This window comes from Felis catus, chromosome E3 (genome assembly GCF_018350175.1).
Source record: "Felis catus isolate Fca126 chromosome E3, F.catus_Fca126_mat1.0, whole genome shotgun sequence".
NCBI classification, from domain to species: domain Eukaryota; kingdom Metazoa; phylum Chordata; class Mammalia; order Carnivora; family Felidae; genus Felis; species Felis catus.
Genome location: NC_058383.1, coordinates 11,904,315 through 11,922,507, shown reverse-complemented (window position 1 = coordinate 11,922,507; position 18,193 = coordinate 11,904,315). Strand labels below are relative to the sequence as shown.

At 47.2% G+C, this 18,193-nt stretch overlaps 1 long non-coding RNA gene across 1 annotated transcript in view; it reads left to right on the top strand.

The window, feature by feature from the left end:
• LOC123382564 overlaps nucleotides 1-15,739 on the top strand; it is an 89,976-nt gene extending 74,237 nt beyond the window's left edge. The window contains exon 3 of the long non-coding RNA XR_006591125.1: nucleotides 14,261-15,739. This is a non-coding gene — a long non-coding RNA (uncharacterized LOC123382564). The remainder of the gene's footprint in view (nucleotides 1-14,260) is intronic.
• The last annotated feature ends 2,454 nt before the right edge of the window (nucleotides 15,740-18,193 follow it).

Sequence of the window (18,193 nt, the reverse complement as noted above, 5' to 3'; positions counted from 1 at the left end):
GGGGCACCGCGATCTTCCAATCTCCTCTTCCAAGTTCTGGTCTAAGTGTGGACTCGAGTCCCTCCCCTTGATTTGCTTTTTAAAAAGAATATGGAGAACAATATGAAATTCACAGAAGGCCATTCAAGAAGCACAGCTTATCACGTACGGGTTGCCGCTGACTTCTGCCTCCCTTTTCCTGTGGTAACTTGTACAGAGACGCATAGATTGTGATCACGCCACAACTTTGTTCTGTCTGCCATTGTGCCTTTAAACGTTAGCTCCCAGGGTCGTTTACACCCCGTGTGATGATTCTCCTAGCCTGCAAAGTCTTTGCTTTCTCTGCCCACTCTCAGCTAAGAGGACGTCTAGAAGTTGCGCGAGATCACAAACACACATTGATTCAGAAACTTGAATGCTCACACCATAATTGAAATAGAGACTCTGGACTTGGCTGGAAGCCTGCAGTAGGAGAGGAGAAGAGGGGCCAGTGGTTTCCAACTTCCCTTCTTCGGAACCACCCCCCACCCCACCCCCCGCACCCCCTGCCCCTACAGCATCAGCCTCTGGGGGCCGCACGGAGGAGGAGGAAAGGGCAGGAAAGTTGTTCCTTGAACTAGCTCTGTGTTTACCTGGCTTTTTGTTCTCTGTGTCTGTTCACATTTTAAGGTTGTTGCTTCTTGGGGCACCTGGGTGACTCAGTCAGTTGAGCGTCCAGCTTCAGCTCGTGATCTCGCGGTTCGCGAGTTCGGGCCCCGCGTCAGGCTCCCTTCTGTCAGCCTGTCAGCGCAGAGCTGGCTTCAGCTTTGGGTCCTCTGTCCCCCTCTCCCCGCCCCTCCACCAACTGTGCTCTCCTTGCGCCCCCCCCCAAAAGTTTTTGGTTTTTCCCTTTGGGTGCTTTAGAAGATTGTGTGGTTCCCTTGGCCTGGGGCCTGGGGTGATGTCTCTATTTCAGGTCACGACTTCCCATGTTTCTTCACCCCTGGGCACCCAGCCATGGTCCTCTGGCCTCTTTCTGCTGGGATTCCTTGCTGCTCTGGGCAGCCTGAGGAACAAAGATGGCCCCACAGTTGCCTTCTCTGCAGTGTTGCCCAGGTCCGTTCCACGGGAACACTCACATCCCCCATACCCCTGCAGACCCTTTGCTGGCCAGTCCCAATGCCAATGACTCCAGGCTCCGCCACCAAAGCAAGTGGCCAGCCATCCCCCCCCGCCTCCAGATCTTTCGGGTTGGAAATCTGACCCAGTCTGTGACCCATGTTCCTGTTCTCAGGCATCAGTCTCCTGTGCCCCCTGGAAGAAGGAACATATTTGGAAGCTCTTAATGGTGCTTTAAAGCCCCCTTCCCCTTGTGTCCTCTGGGGAGGAGACTCAGCCTCACAGCCCTTTGTCAGGCTACATCTCCAGAGTATCCCCTGTCACACCTCCCTCTGCCTCTTTGGGTACCCTGGCTCTGCAAAGCCTCAGGACACCTTCCTCTGGCTTCCTTTTAAATAGCAGCATGGGCAGATTCACCTCAGCTCAGTTCAGAATGGAAGGCTACCAACTGTTACAAAGTGGAAACTGAGGCAGGAACGTCGTTCCCTTATCCTGGGAAAGTTGCCACCTTGCCTTGCGGGATGAGGAGTCGTCTAGACACTCAGTCCTAGACACTGAAAGGAAGATTCTAGTCTAAGTCCCAGCCAGGCCCCTCTGCAGCAACACGCTTTCTGATCCATGCTGCGGATCGGAACCCCCTGTGGCTCTGGGGGTTGGCTTCGTGGAAGCCCCCGTCTTTAGTGGAGATTCTGCCTCCTTGCCTCCACTGGGGGTAGACCGTATCATGGGGGTGGAATGCAACGTGTAGTTTTAGGAGAGGTCCTGAAACAGTCTACAGATGGTAAAGCCACAGAAGCTCGCTTGCCGGAAGGAGAAGGGCAGACAAAATGGCACAGAGGAAGGAGTCCGTTGGGAGAGTCCAACTGGATCATCAGGGTCTAGGGTTCCTGGGAAAGAATTGTTGCAGGGGAACCTAGGACCCAGGATCTCCCAACAGTGCCACTCAACCGTGGGTCTTACCTACCCCCCACCCCCTCTGCACGCCCAGCACCGAAATGAAGAAACAACAACAAAAAAGGAAACCTTTCCCGGCAAGCAAATGAGGAAAGTCCGTGTTGGAAATCTGGAGGTGGGTGGAGGTTAGGAGTTGGTGTCGCCACAGCCGGAAAATCCGGAGCTGAGGGGCAGATTGGTACCCCCTTGTCGGTGGCCCAAATGGGGGTGGTGAGCCAGCTGGAGGTACAGGATGTGGCAGGAGTCCTATATGAGACAAATATCCCCTCTCCTCCCGTGGGTCCCAGAAAAATGCAAGAGGGAGTGATAAGGCCATATCCCTTGACAAGTGAGGCTTATTATTCCGGCAGACTTAGGGACAAACAATGAAAGTGACCTCAATTAGCATCCAGAAGCACGTAGGGCCGAGCACAATAAATATGCTGCAACCCCAACACAACATCTACAAATGCATCATTCATTTGATGAGAAATATACACATAAAGTAATAAAGGGGTGGGGGCAGGGGGCAGGAATGGGAGCTAGCTCAGCTACTCAGTGGTTGAGGACCTTATTCAGTGGTTCTCAAATCTGAGAGCGACATCCTGAAATAGAAATGTGCCCTGGGCCCCATTCCTGGAGTTCGATTCACTGGTTTGGGATGAGTCCCGGGCAGAGAGAGGTGATATGACACACATCCGCACCCCCCAGTTGAGAGCCACGGGATGAAGTCTCGGACGGGTTTACATTTACCTCTGTTTCTGTCTCATGTGTGACCATTTGATTTTCTTTTAACAAGTCAGTAAGAGAAGGCTGGGGAACAGAAGAAGCTAAAAGCGGCGGCTTACGCTTAGATTATTGTTAAGTGGTTCGGATGAAGTTTCAGTAGCCGAGCACACGGAGGTCAGTGATTCCAGACCTGGGTGTTGTGGGCGCATGTCCATAGTGCATTTACCAAATAGAACTACACGTGTGACCCCATGACTGAAAAAATCAAAAAGGGTTGGGGCGCCTGGGTGGCTCAGTCGGTTGGGCGACCGACTTCAGCTCACGTCATGATCCCGTGGTTCGTGGGTTTGAGCCCCGCGTCGGGCTCTGTGCTGACTGCTCAGAGCCTGGAGCCTGTTTCAGATTCTGTGTCTCCTTCTCTCTCTGCCCCTCCCCTGCTCACGCTCTGTCTCTCTCCGTCTCAAAAATAAATAAACGTTAACAGAAATTTTAAAACACGTACAAAAAGAAAAAGTTAAAAAGGGTTGAATTAAAACAACCACACTGTTCTGAAATGCCGTTTGATGAATAATGAGTTGCTCAATGCTTCACAAAGGAGGGGGTATGTACACTCTTTCTTCCTCCATCACATTTCTATACATAGAGATATTCCAGGAGTTTTCTCGAATTGGAGCGTGGGTAACGAGATTTGCATTTTGGTTTTGCAAGGTAGGGGTTGCTCAGGAAGCTGGGCCAGCAAGCCATTTTGGAAAAGCAGGCATAGACTTGGATTACGAGTACCATATCCACAAGGACATCGCCACAAGTCCGGACAGCACTTGGCACTTGGCCTGGAAATCTGTGCCACATCAGAGTGACAAAGGCCCGCTTCTGGGTGTCACAAGGCGCCTTGCCAACTGGCTTTTCCAGAGAGACCAAGCATTAGGCTCCGTGAAGACACGAGAAGCAAGCAGACCAAAGAGACAAATGGGATGCCCTGTGTTCCGTGTTCAGACAGACCGTGATTCACTTCCTTACACCTGGCTCACTGACTTAACCAAGAGCCTCAGTTTCCCTTGTGAGAAACCCGTTCACCAAACCTGCATGCTTCTCTGAGGCAGTTGGTTGCCCTCCCTCCATCCCATGCCCTTTGATTTCAGGCAGGGCCAAGTGGCATGGTGGTCACATCACTTCTGGATGGGAGCTACCGGCCAGGTTGCGATTCACCCCGTTCCTCCTCTGTGCCCCCTGAGACTGGCAAAGGTGGCCGCTCCGTTGTCTGGATCCGAGGGGGTGAGGAAATCTGGGAGCAAAACTGCCAGCTTAATGATTAGACATGCAGTGTGAGTGAGTAAGAAACCATTATAAGCCACTAAGACAGGAGGGATGCTTGTTACGGTAGCATAACCTAGCCAATCCTGACTGATACAGGGTCTGCTGGTTTTCGTGGGCGTACAAAATTAAAAGAGGCAAAGCTGCTCGTGTGGTGTTGGGTATATAGCAGGTGATTCATTTATTTAATCTGAAAAATAAATAAATAAACCTAACAAAGAGCTAACATCACATTGGAGTTGGGTGCATGGCCAGCTGTGCTGGCAGCTCAGAGCCTGGAGCCCGCTTCAGATTCTGTCTCTCTCCCCCCCCCCCCCCCCCCGGTCTCTCCTCTGCTCACACTCTCTCTCTCTCTCTCTCTCAAAAATCAATAAACATAAAACAACTTTTAAAAGAAAGACAAGAAAAATAGGCTTGAGATTCAACAGTGACCTCTTGGACAAAAATGTTATCTCACACAGGTTGCCGTTAGTTTGGTGGGGTGTGTTTCCTGTGGGTGCTTTGCTCTTGTTGCTGGAACCCACCCCCTTGGCAGTCTTGGCAAACGGGTCTACGCGCAAAGGCCGAGGATGGCTCTGGATGTTGTGCTCGTCGGCCCTGGGGGAAGAACTTGGCCTTGGTCAAATTCCCTTGAGGCTGGCTGCCTAGATCACAACGGGGAAGGCGACTCTCTGAAGCCCTGGAGAGTTCAATAAAGCTGTCGCTGTTTCCAGCCCCTCTGCCTCCCAGGTGTCTGGAATGCCCCCATTCAAGAGCCCGGAGCCAGATGGATGCCAGGAGATGCTCCCGATGCTATTTGGGCCACGGACAGGGGCTGTCAAAGCCTCGTCTCCTTGAGATCCCGTGTCCTCTGTACTGGGTGGCTTCATTCTGGGGGAAAGACAGCCGCCAGCAGGTTTCTAGACACATTATTTTTTTTTTCCTCGCTTGACTGACAGGAGCGAGGTGACAGGAACAGTGGGCTTTCGCAGGAAACGATGCCTCTGCCTCCATGTTACTCCAACAGGAGAGCGCTGCACTCACAATAACTCATCATGTCCAAAACAGAGCTCATTATCTCTCCCTGCAAGCCGCCTCCTTCCCTCTGCACGCTCCCTCTCTCAGTTAATAGCATCACCCTACACTGAGTCACCCTGGCTGGAGAGCTAATAAGTAGGCAGGAAGGAGAGGAAAAGCCCTGGGATGATGTGGAATTAGAAGAACATGATTTAATCGGCATTTTCAAGATGGAGGGACTTTGGGCAACTGACCTAACCCCTCGGAGCTTCAGTCGCCTCCTGCATGGGAGTTACGTGGTTGTAGTAATAATCTGGATGTGTAGGATCTCCCCTCTGCCCAGCCTTGCTTCGGGGTTTTTTCTTCCTGCTTCACCTGGTGATTTCTTTCACTGGAGTGGCCCATTTTGCCTCGCCAGGTCTGAGCCCTCCGGCCCCCTCAGTTGACCTGTCCTTAGCTATTAGTCTGGTGCACTTGAGAGGGACCGGCTGGTAGACCCAGCTCCTTAACTCACCGTTGTCCTTTCATCCTGCTGCAGCCGTGTGAACCTTCTTTTTCTAATACAATGCATTTCCGGATTATAGAGATAATATATATTTCTGTTAAAAAAAAAATTGTCAACACTGGCGCAGGTGTGCCCCAGGTGCAGGAAGTAGGCCAGGCGGTCAAGAGGAATCCTACTGAGAGCAGGCTTCCGTCAGCTGAAGGCAGTTGGGGTCTGCTCACATGGGCACGGAGGAGCCCTGGACACTTCAGCAGGGAAAATTCCTTCGGACCTGAATAGTGGCCCTTGCCCTCCCCAACACAGATCCTTACACAGATGGTACCTCCAGAAAAACTGTACCAGGAAAGGGACCAAGACGGGAACTGTATGGACACGGAGCAGGGACATGAGAGGCGATAAGCAAGAGGAAATGGCCCATGAGAAACCCCCAGAGGAAGAACACGGTCTTCGAACAGAAGAGTGTCACTGTAGTTTCGTTCACGGAGGAAGATTTCGAGGGAGCGTTTTGAAAAAATAAAGCTCGAGGCCGAAAGATAAGCGCACAGAGAATATACGGCAAGATGACAGAATGAGATGAAACATAAGCTGGCAGAAAGAAGCGAACAAGGAGGAAGTAGAAGAGAATAATAAAAAGCCGAAATTTACAAGCTACATTAGAGACAGGACAAAAAGGAATTCATGTGGTTAAAAGCACAGGGGTTATTATGGAGGAAGGAGTCGAGACCATCTGTATATCATCTGTCTATAACATTGTCCATATGTTATCTGTCCATCCATCCACCTACTATCTATCTATCCATCCATCTATTCATCCATCTCTCAATCTATCATCTATTATCTAACTCTGCATATCGATGTAGAGAACAAAGTCAAAAGAGTTCCAACCTGCCATAATTATCATCCCCAAGAGACCGAAATAATTAAACAAACAAAAAAAAAACGCATCTTAAGATTTAGCATTTAAGAAAACTCTGTATGAAATAAAGATCACACCTACATAATGAAACGACAACATGCTTTCCGGAAAACCTGACATGGGACCATTTGCACCAAGATGTATTATTCTAAGAAACAGTGAACATTTAGATAAGCGGTCCTTTTGGTGTTGGCTCTGAGGCTAAAAATCAGTCATCAGACCTCAGCCTTCTCTATACTCAGTGCTAGAGTCAACGGAATTACACCCCAAAATCTTCAGAGTAAGAAATGATAACTCCAATCATTTTGCACCCAGCAGAACTTTTGTTCAAGTATAAAGGCCAAAGGAAAACATTTTCGTACTGGAATAAGGTAGACATATAGATCAATGGAATAGAATTGAGGATCTAAAAATATTCCATCACATTTACATGCAACTGATTTTTTTAATATGAAATTTATTGTCAAATTGGTTTCCATACAGCACCCAGGATCATCCCAACAGGTGCCCTCCTCAATGCCCATCACCCACCCTCCCCTCCCTCCCACCCCCCATCAACCCTCAGTTTATTCTCACTTTTTAAGAGTCTCTTATGGTTTGGCTCCCTCCCTAACTTTTTTTTTCCTTCCCCTCCCCCGTGGTCTTCTGTTAAGTTTCTCAGGATCCACATAAGAGTGAAAACATATGGTATCTGTCTTTCTCTGTAGGACTCATTTCACTTAGCGTAACACCCTCCAGTTCCATCCACGTTGCTACAAAAGGCCAGATTTCATTCTTTGTCATTGCCGCATAGTATTCCGTTGTGTATATAAACCACAATTTCTTTATCCATTCATCGGTGGGTGGACATTTCGGCTCTTTCCATCATTTGCCAATTGTTGAAAGCGCGGCTATAAACATGCAATTGATTTTTGACAAAGGCACCAAAACAATTCAATAGCAGAAAGAGTAGTCCTTTGAGCAAATGGTGTTGGGAAAACAGGATATTCGCACGCAAAAAAAAAAAAAAAATGAATTAGGTCTCTACCCCATAGCATATATAACAATTAATTCAAAACCATCAAACGCTTAAAAGTAATAGCTTTATAGATTATGAAACTTTTTTCAGAAAACATAGAAGTAAATCTTCATGATCTTGGACCAGGCAAGAATTTCTTAGATATGGCATCAAAAGGGCACACAACACAGAGAAACATGGCGAAATTGGGCTGTATCCAAAATAAAAAGTGCGGTGCTTCAAAGGGAGCAAAAAGACAACCTGCAAATGGGAGAAAATATTTGCAAATCGTATATCTTACAAGGGAATTCTCACTAGAATATATAAAGAATGTTAGTGACACAACAATAAAATGACGCATGGCCCAGTTTAAAAATAAGCAAAGGGTATGAGTAGAGATTTCTCCAAAGAAGAGATACGAATGGCCAATAAGCCCACGAAAAAGGACGCCACGTCGTCAGCCACCATTTGCCTAATGGTAAACACAGAGTTCCCGTACAGCCCAGCAATTCCGCTCCTGCGTGAACCAAAGGTCCATGAAAATGTATGTCCACACAAAGACTACATGAACGTTCATAGCGGCATTTTTCAGAACAACCGAAAGTGGAATTGTTCGATGCCCGCCGGCAGATGAATGGATAAACAAAATGTGGTGTTTCCATACCTTGGAATATTTTTCAGGGTAAAAGGAATGTACTGCAATGTGGAGGAACCTTGAAAACAGTATGCTGAGTAAAAGAAGGCCAGTCACAAAGGACCCCATATATTGTAGGATTCCATTTAGGTGAGAAATGTCCCTTAAAGGTCAAGCTATATAGACAGAGAACACATTGGTTTTCGTCAAGCACCAGAGAGGATAGGGGGGAAAATGGAAGGTGGCTACCAGATTCCTTTTGAGAGTGATAAAAATGTTTTAAACTTAATTGTGGTAATAGTTACACAACTCTGTGGATATACTAAAAACCATTGAATTGTGTAAAGTGAATGAATTGCATGGTATATGAAATATAACTCAATAAAGCTGTGATGGGTTAAAAAAAATATTTTAGGGTTAGAGAATAGAAATCCCATAGGGTCTTGTTAAAGAAATTCTAGATGATAAACTTCAGCCAACCGAGAAATGCAACCTAGAAATGGTAAACAGATTGGCTGTAAACATTGAGTCCATCTAACTGTGTAAGACTCAGCTAAAAAAAAAAAATCGTGATTTCAGAACTGCGTGTAAGTATCATGGATTATAATATAGTGCGGAAAATAAGAAGGTCTGGGTCCGTACCTAGGTACATAAACAAATGGAGAAGGCAGAACTCTACATTATAGTAAAATCAAACTAATAAGTAATAGGAATGTTAGAAATGGAAGGTCACCATCTGGCAGCCATCGTAGTGGTCGTTGGATATGGCGGACCTGTGGTTATTGATCCGGGCTGGAGTTGATTCGGGCGTGCAAAGGTAGGTGGGTGGCAGTTTGAGGATGTACATAATGACACGATCTCACACTATACCCCCGTGGAACGATAATGGGTTACAAGGAGGAAAATGATGCCATTACGGCAGAGAAACCTGGCACACACCAGCATGACCGGTTGATCAAGGTTAATATCAGCATTGGTGGGAAGAATGGGCTGACGTCATGTATGTCTAGAGGTAACGTGCCGAGAAGGGCACGGCATCATTCCCGTGATGCCCCTATCAAGGACGCATGATCTGAAGCTGGTCCCGGGGAGACCACCCTGAGGGGCATCTGACAGCGTGTGAGGCCAGTGCTCTAAAATGGTTGAGGACAGGAGAGACAGGAAAGACAAAGAGTTGTTCTAGGTTGGAGGGCATAGCATGCTTCACCACAAAATGCAGCCCAGGTTGCCGGGTGGCATGCTAGACCATGTCGGACAAAGACACACGGTTGGGACAGCTGGCAAAATGGAAATCTATGGATGGGATGGTAGCATTGGAAAGATGTTGTCTCCCTGACTCGTAGGCTTGGAGAGTGGTTATCTCTGTTTTAGAGAATATATACTAGAATATTTACAAATGAAGGCATATCACGTCTACGGCTTGCTCGCAAATGGCGAAGGAAAAAGGTATGTGTGTGTGTGTGTGTGTGTGTGTGTGTGTGTGTGAGAGAGAGAGAGAGACAGACAGACAGAGACAGAGAGAGAAAGAGAGGAAAGGAAAGAGGGAGGGAGAGGATGAGGGAGGGAAGATATGAAGTAAGGCAAGGAGACATTAGCAGCTGGGAAATATGGGCGAATGAGAGATTTTTTAACTCTCCTTCATCGTCAACACTTCCATCCTTTCAACTCTTCTGTACGTTGGCGCTTATTTCAAAATAAACTGTTTTTCAAAAGCAATAGCAGGGAGGGCCCTGGGTGGCCCAGTCGGTGAAGCGTCTGACTCTTGATTTCGGCTCAGGACGTGATTTCACGGTTCCGTGGGTTCGAGCCCCACGTGGGGCTCTGTGCCGGCAGCGCAGACAGAGCCTGCTTGGGATTCTCCCTCTCCCTCTCCGCCCCTCCCCTGCTGGTGCTGCCTCTGCCTCCCTCAAAATAAATAAACTTAAAGATTCAGCAAAACATTACGAGTAGAATGTAAATGTCACAAACCCTGAACATGCGCAAGCCTTGTCAGTATCGAAACCAAAAAGTTGCTCTGAGTCTCTGAGCCTGTCATTCCCCTCCCCCTAGAATGCTCTGGCTCCACATTTTAAATTTATTATTTTTTTAACGTTTATTTATTTTTGAGACAGACAGAGACAGAGCATGAACGGGGGAGGGGCAGAGAGAGAGGGAGACACAGAATCGGAAACAGGCTCCAGGCTCTGAGCCATCAGCCCAGAGCCTGACGCGGGGCTCCAACTCACGGACGGCGAGATCGTGACCTGAGCTGAAGTCGGACACTTAACCGACTGAGCCACCCAGGCGCCCCTCTCGCTCCACATTTTAAAACCCTGGGCTCTCTGGGGTCATTCGTGTCCCTGCCCAGCTATTCTCAACAGGGGACATCTCTGGCCACCATCACCCCTGCTTTCTGTAGGGCCCTCGACACCAGCCGGCCTCCTCCTAGCTGCTTGGCTGTGAAGCCCTCGCTCTGATAGACTCATTGTTGTACTTTGCCTCCTTCTTCATTTATGGTCCAGATGCTGCCGGGAACAGGCCTTGCATCCGGCTGTCGTGACTCCTTCATCTCCTTCCAATTTTGGCACCTAAAAAAAGTGTCTGGCATATGGTAGGTGCTCGTTAAATACCCTTTATTGTTGAAAAGCTGAGTGGGGACGGAGGAGAGGAGCCGGTAACCTTTAGAGAGCACACCGCTAAATGGACTGCGTCCTCTGTAGCCATTTGTGTACGAAAGGTCAAGAAATAGGAGGGGATCCCCGTACATGTGGGCTGTGAAGGTTCAGTGCCTCTCCAGGATTATTTCTGACTGTAAAAGGCAGGGACGCTCCCTTGACCGCCCCCCACACTCTCTAGTATCAAAGAGACTGTCTTGGCTGGCCCCGTCCAATTCGAGGGCCGAGGATCGCGGTTGTGAAATTCATAGGTCCCAGAATCGGCCCACCTCGTTCAAATCCCGGCTCAGCCATTCGTTAGCCGAGCGATGCCGGGAAAATGTACCCAAGCCCGCTCTTCCTTGGTGTGTTCATCTGTGAAATGGGCACCGTAGCAGAACCTGGCTCCTGAAGGGTGAAGAGTAAGTAAAAATGTAACGTGCCTACTGGAGAACTTGGTGCACAATACGGGTTGGCTCTCCTTAGTGTCAGAAGACTCAGATCTTGTGGTTAATCTCTGCTGATCGAACCGTGATGGGATCGGTGACTTCCAAATATTAGACAGACCCCCGTTATTTCCCCTGGCCAGGCAATCATCCCAAGATCTGCAAAAGAACTATGAGCCGCTGTCCGACGTGTCCTGCGACATCGGTCATTCAGAGACCACTGTATGCCCATTCTTTTTCTCCTGAGCCCATAGGGAGGGGCGAGTGGCTGCGTTCTGGACCATGGGATGCGCACAGAATGATGCACACTGCGCGATGCTCCGTGCGTCTTCCCGGCCCTCATGTTTGGCCAGCTGCAGAACAGCCACTGGAAAACTCTGGCCCCCAAAGGGCTGATGGCGTCCAGGTTTCAGAATGATCCCCAGCTGCCGTATCAGGCTGCAGTCTGAGAAAGGAATACCCTTTCAAGGGCTTAGGCCACGAAGTTTGAAAACTTGTTCGCTAGAGCCCTTAGCTGGCCTGGCTGAGCAATGCGTATTTAGGCCAAGGAAGGAGTTGAAGGAAGACAGTGGAAGGAAGGGGATTGGAGTTAGGAGGGTCAGCCTCGGACAAAGGAAGTTCAGACTGACTGAAACAGACCAGGGACCCAAGAACCCAGGATAAAAGCTTTGCAATAGTTTAGTTCCGACAGCTGGGCTTGGGCAACTGGAGGTGAGAAGGAGGGGAGTATGTTCGTCTACGCCCGCAAATACTTATCGACCGCTTTCCGGGTGAGAGGCACAGCTCCGGGTACTTGGAGGAAACAGAAAAAGCGTGAGAAGCATTTCTGGCGATGCTTGTGGGGGTCACACAGCAAGGACAATAGTTTGCATTTCTTATCAGGGAGGGGCCCTCTGGATCGTGCCCACCACAAGAGTGTGGGAGATTAGAACAGGCCGCTTTCACTGCTCGTTCGGAGCTAAGCCTTCCCAGATGAATAGCTGGGAGGAAGTTGGAAATGGGCATGCACCCCTGTCCCAATCTCTTTGGGACAGGTAACTATTTATTCATAGAAAAATGCAGGGTTCCCTTGGGATTTATTAATTCGCCGACAGGACACCTGGGTGGCTCAGTCGCTTAAGCCTCCAACATCGGCTCAGGGTAGGATCTCCCGGTTTGTGAGTTCGAGCCCTGCTTGCAACTCTGAGCTGCCTGGAGCCTGTTTCAGATTCTGTGTCTCCCTCTATCTCTGCGCGTGCACTCTCTCTCTCCCTCTCTCCCTCTCGCTCTCTCTCAAAAATACATAGCCATTAAAAAAAAAAGGAACTACAGGCCTAAAACGGGGTCACTTCTGAGAGGACAAGTCTCCAAACTGGGGCCGAATGCCTAACCTCATTGAGGTTGCAGCCTTCCCCAGAAATGTTGTCTTCACGGGCCAGTCAGGAATTTTCTGGTCTGCACCCATGAGGTCATCTGTCACATGGGTTCTCTCCATCCCCTAAAGAAAGATCTAAGATCCCCTGCCCTTCCCCGTGATCCGTGCCCGAAACAATCCTTTCTTGTCTTTTGCCAGTAGCGTCTTGTCCCACCGTCCTTTCTAGAAAAACCTTCCACTTGAGACAAGTCTTTGGAGCTGCCTTCTGTTGGCCAGGTGACTCCTGACCGTGGATCGTTTCCTAAAGCCGGTTACATCTTCAGATTTACTCAGTGGAACCTTTGTTCTTTAACATAAAGCGGGGAGAAAAAAGAGAACCAGGGTGAAGCGGGTAAAAATGCCTACAACCAGTAAAGGATCATTTAAATAGTGATAGAACAAGGCATGGAACAAAGTGGACGGTTAATCGTATGAGGAAGTGAGGCTCTGCAGAGCTCTGCAGTAGAGTAGGAAAATGCAGCCCGAGCTTCCCGACAACGAACGGGAAAAGCAAAACGTGGCAAATTAAGCGTATTATGTGATTATGATGTATATATATATATGCACACATAATATAATACACACATATACACATATAATATACATAATATAATATACACATATAATTAATGTATAATATACATAGTATACATAATATAATATACACATAGAATATACACATATAATATACATATATAATTAATGTATAATATACATAATATACATAATATAATATACACATATAATATACATAATATACACATATAATTAATGTATAATATACATAATATACATAATATAATATACACATATAATATACACATATAATATACACATATAATTAATGTATAATATACATAATATACATAATATAATATACACATATAATTAATGTATACTATACATAATATACATAATATAATATACACATATAATATACATAATATACACATATAATTAATGTATACTATACATAATATACATAATATAATATACACATATAATATACATAACATACATAATATAATATACACATATAATATACACATATAATATACATAATATACATAATATAATAAACACATATAATTAATGTATAATATACATAATATAATATACGTATATAATATACACATATAATATACACAATATAATATATATAATTTTTTTCAGATAAAATGTTTTTCCAGCACCAAACCCCAAAAGGAACTTATCTCAATAATCCTTTCCAATAGCTTAAGTTCAGAGACTGGAAAAGTCATTAACGTTCAGAATCGTAGGCCGAGAATTTATGGATGAGGTGGGACCGAAAGTGGTGACGTCCCTGGGGGACAGGTGGGGACTTCTCGCAGTGTTGACCCAGCCCCCACCAGCCTCTCTCTCTGCCTCAGTGACCTCCCGCGATTTCCTCCCCTTCCTACTACGCAGGCTGTTAAGCCCTATTGTGCTGCTTTGACATCTGGAACAAATCCTTTTGTCATACGCCATCAGACTTTAAACAAATAAGAGCTAATGAGTTATCCAGGCGCCACGGTTTTGCCTCCACCAATAATTACTTTGTTCACTCGAGGGTAGTAAGAAGGTAACCGGCAGGAAGATCTCTCCTCTCTCACCTCACATTAGGATCCATTTGCCTTGACAAATATCTGACTTGGCTGATGTGTACAGTGTAACATGTTCATTTTTCCAGGTCTGCCCTGCGTGTCATCCTGTCCGGAAGCTCCAACCGGAACGGCATGGGAAGCGCTCCGTTGAAGCCCAGCCCAGGCGAGTCTCAGCCCCTGGCCTCTCGATCCCTGTGTGAGGGAACAAGGACGAGCCAGGGACCCTTTTGGGGCCTCAGTGTCCTCACCTGCACACTGGAGGGAATAGCACGTACCCCATAGGGTGGGATTACATGACAGCCCGACAGCATGTCTGAGACATAGTGGGACATCCATGAACATTGGTTCCCATCCCATCCTCACGCCGCTTGCAATCAGTGTGCCCTTTGAGGACACGGTCAATCGGTTTTTAAAAGCTAGGACGTACCTAGGTAAGTGCACCTTGAGGGCATTAGTTCTAGTCTAAAGACAATGAACGAGGGTGATCTTCTTCCCTCTGCGTGATGCCTCTCCAAAGTCTTCTGCCCCTAGGGCACATCAGGAGGACGTATTGGCAGCCTGGCATAGCAGAAAGTTGACAAAATGGAGAAAGGACTATTGGGGATAACAGAGTGCGCACGCTGCCTGTCAGGTTGGCTCCCGGGGGGCCATGAGGTCAATGGACGATAGCTGAGTGTCCAGTCCCTGGGAGTAAAGAGCATGGGGAGGGTAAGACCATGGCTCCAGGAATTTCTGTAGATGACCCCCACTCCATCCAGCCAAGCGGGCCTACCACCAGATGCAACAGCCACAGCTTCTGGAAGCTATTGGCACCCCTTTGAGAGGAAGTAAACCGAGGACGAAGCACCCGGTTTGGGTGGGATGTCAGAACATTTCCTGTCCTCGGAAGGAAATCTGGAGGTACTCAGTACAGAGTGGAGCGTGTAGGGAAGTCAGAGGTGATGGGGCCAGTGGGTGTCAGCACGAGCTGAAGCCAGCAAGAGAGAGACGTGGCATCTGTGGCCAGTGCATGAACTGCCCAGACCAGCTGCCGTGGGCGATGGCTCAAGGGCTTTTTTTTATCAACTTGCTTTTAATAAATTCATTAAATGTACATTTTATATGGGAAACTACACGAAACAAATCTGCAGTAAAACCTTGGATGGCGAGTAACTTGCCCTACGAATGTTCCGCAAGACGAGCAAACATTTCTAATGCATTTTAACTTGATAAACGAGTGATGTCTGGCAATACAAGCAAGATGTGATGCCGAATGTCACATGATCACAACCGAGCCAATGGGTCTTGAAATTCGCTTTGATGCACGAGTGCTTTGGACCGCAAGCCTGTGTCTGGAACGAATTATGCTCACAGACCAAGGTTTTACTGTATGTAACAGTGATGCGTCAAAATGCAAAACCCTCAAAAACATGCTCAAAAACTTCTCTTGGGTCCTTGTGTAACTACTCCCCCCTCGTTTCTCCGGGAAAGTAACCCATATCTTAACTAGGATGTCGAGTATCCTAAAAACCTTCTTGTTTTTCTTTATAGTCTTACTACGTAAGCAGGCATCCTCAAATATAATGGACCGGTTTGCCTATTTCTTGAACTTAATATAGTCATACATGTGTTTTTGGTATGTGGTTTGTTTTGCCCAACATGATGTATGTAAGATCCGTTCATGTAGTGACAGATCATTTATTTCAATGCTGTGGAGAATTCCATTGTATGAAAGTTCTGTGATGGACTTATTCATTCTAATTCTTTTTTCTTTTAATTTTTAAATGTTTATTTTTAAGAGAGAAAGAGAGAGAGAGAGAGAGAGAGTGCATGAGTGTGGGAGGGGCAGAGAAAGAGGGAGACACAGAATCCGAAACAGGCTCCAGGCTCTGAGCCGTCATCCCAGGGCCCGACGCGGGGCGCAAACTCACGAACTGCGAGATCGTGATCTGAGCTGAAGCCCGACGCGTAACCGATGGAGCCACCCAGGCGCCCCTGGATTTACTCATTCTAATGCTGATAAACATTTAGATTGTTTACAGTTTGGGCTTACAACCCCAAATGCAGCTATGAGCATTCTTACGTACATCTGTTGGTGCACGCGAACACATCTCTCTTGAGCACGCACATCAGCACACCCACGTGTGAAGTCCCGTGGAATCTACCAATCTACCAAATACCACCCCCCCAACCCCCGACCCGAGCCAACGTGAGGAAACAACAGAAAATGCAGGAAACAAAGGTTGTTCCCTCCACACCAAACCCAGACAAGGCTTCTTTGGGTTCAGTCGAGCTTTGCCTGTACAGCAGGTGGAGTTGTGTCCAACCCCCCAGACCAAACACTCAGGAGTTTGGAGCCACCCCTCCACCAGACTTGCTCTTGGCCTGAGACAAACAAGCCTGGGTCTGGGGCCAGTCTGGGGAGCGGAGGTAGATTTTCCAGGCAGCCTCACAAAGCACTAGGACAACAGCAGCAAAAGGGAAGCTCCGTAATCAACGCCTAGGAAGAAAATATAAGTGAGGCTGTGCAAGAAATATGCATCATGAGAATTGAGGACAAAAGATATGAGGAGAGGAGGGAAACCTTTCTCGTGGATTTATTTATTTAATAAATTTATTTTGTCAAGTGGAAAAACTGGAACTAAATAACCGTTATTTTTCCTCAATTATGATCAGATGGATACTTATTAGGCAACGGCGAAAAAATAACCAGAAAATAACGAAAATGAAAACATCATATTAGGAATACATTGGCTGCAAACATTTAGGCAATGGACCTTTCCCAAGAGAAATGAGTACTTACAAATAAACATTATATTTCTGATTCAATTTCAGGGGATTCTGAGACTCTCAGAAACTTCTGTTTGGAACGTAAAATGGTTGAACCACTTTGGAAGGCAGCGTGGCAGTTTCTTCTTTTTTTTTTTTTCAAAGTTTATTTATTTATTTTGAGAGAGAGAGAGAGAACAGGAGAGGGGCAGAGAGAGAGGGAGAGAGAAAGTCCCAAGCAGGCTCCAAGCTGCCAGCACAGAGCCCCATGTAGGGCTCGAACTCACGAACCGGGAGATCACGACCTGAGCTGAAATCAAGAGTCGGACGCTTAACTGACTGAGCCACCCAGGAGCCCCAGCAGTATGGCAGTTTCTTTAAAAAGTGAGTACAAGGCGCCTGGGTGGCTCAGTCGGTTAAGTGTCCGACTTCAGCTCAGGTCGTGATCTCACAGTTTGTGAGTTCAAGCCCCACGTCGGGATCCGTGCTGACAGCTCAGAGCCTGGAGCCTGCTTCACATTCTGTCTCCCTCTCTCTCTGCCCCTTCCCCACTCGTGCTCTCTCTCTCTCTCTCTCTCTCTCAAAAAAATAAACATTAAGAAAAACATTTTTTTAAATGAGAGTACACACACCATATGACCCATGGATATTTCCCCAGGGAAAGTAAAACCACATGACCATAGGAAGATTTGTATGCAAGTGCTCATACGGGCGTTATTTACAATAGCCCCAAACCTGAATCCCTCCAAGCATCGGACAACAGATGAATGGATAAACCAAGCTGTGGTTTATCCTTGTAATGGAATACTGCCTCGCGATTCAAGAGAATGAAATTGATACCTCTGGCAAATGCAAGGGTCTCAAAAGAATCATGCCGAGGGAGTGGTACTCTTTGCTTTCATTTATTTAAAGTTCCGAAAAATTCAGACGAATCCATAGTGGCAGAAACAGCGGTGGTTGCCTGGCAAGGGTCGGGACGTTGGGAAGGAGGAATTACAGACAGGCACGGGACAACTGAGGGGTGATGGAGATGTTCACTGTCTCGATTGGGGTGACGGTTTCATGGGTGCGTACACGTGTCAAACGTGATCAGGCTGTACCCTTGAACGCGTGCGGTTCGTTACATGCCACTTATTCCTCGGTGTGGCGGTTCCAAGCGTGATGCTTCGCAATACTGACCACCGGGGAATAAAATCTGCATAATCCTACACTTCCGATCGTGGGGCACAGATTTATCACCTGCATGGAAAGCAGTTTTGCAAGATGCATCC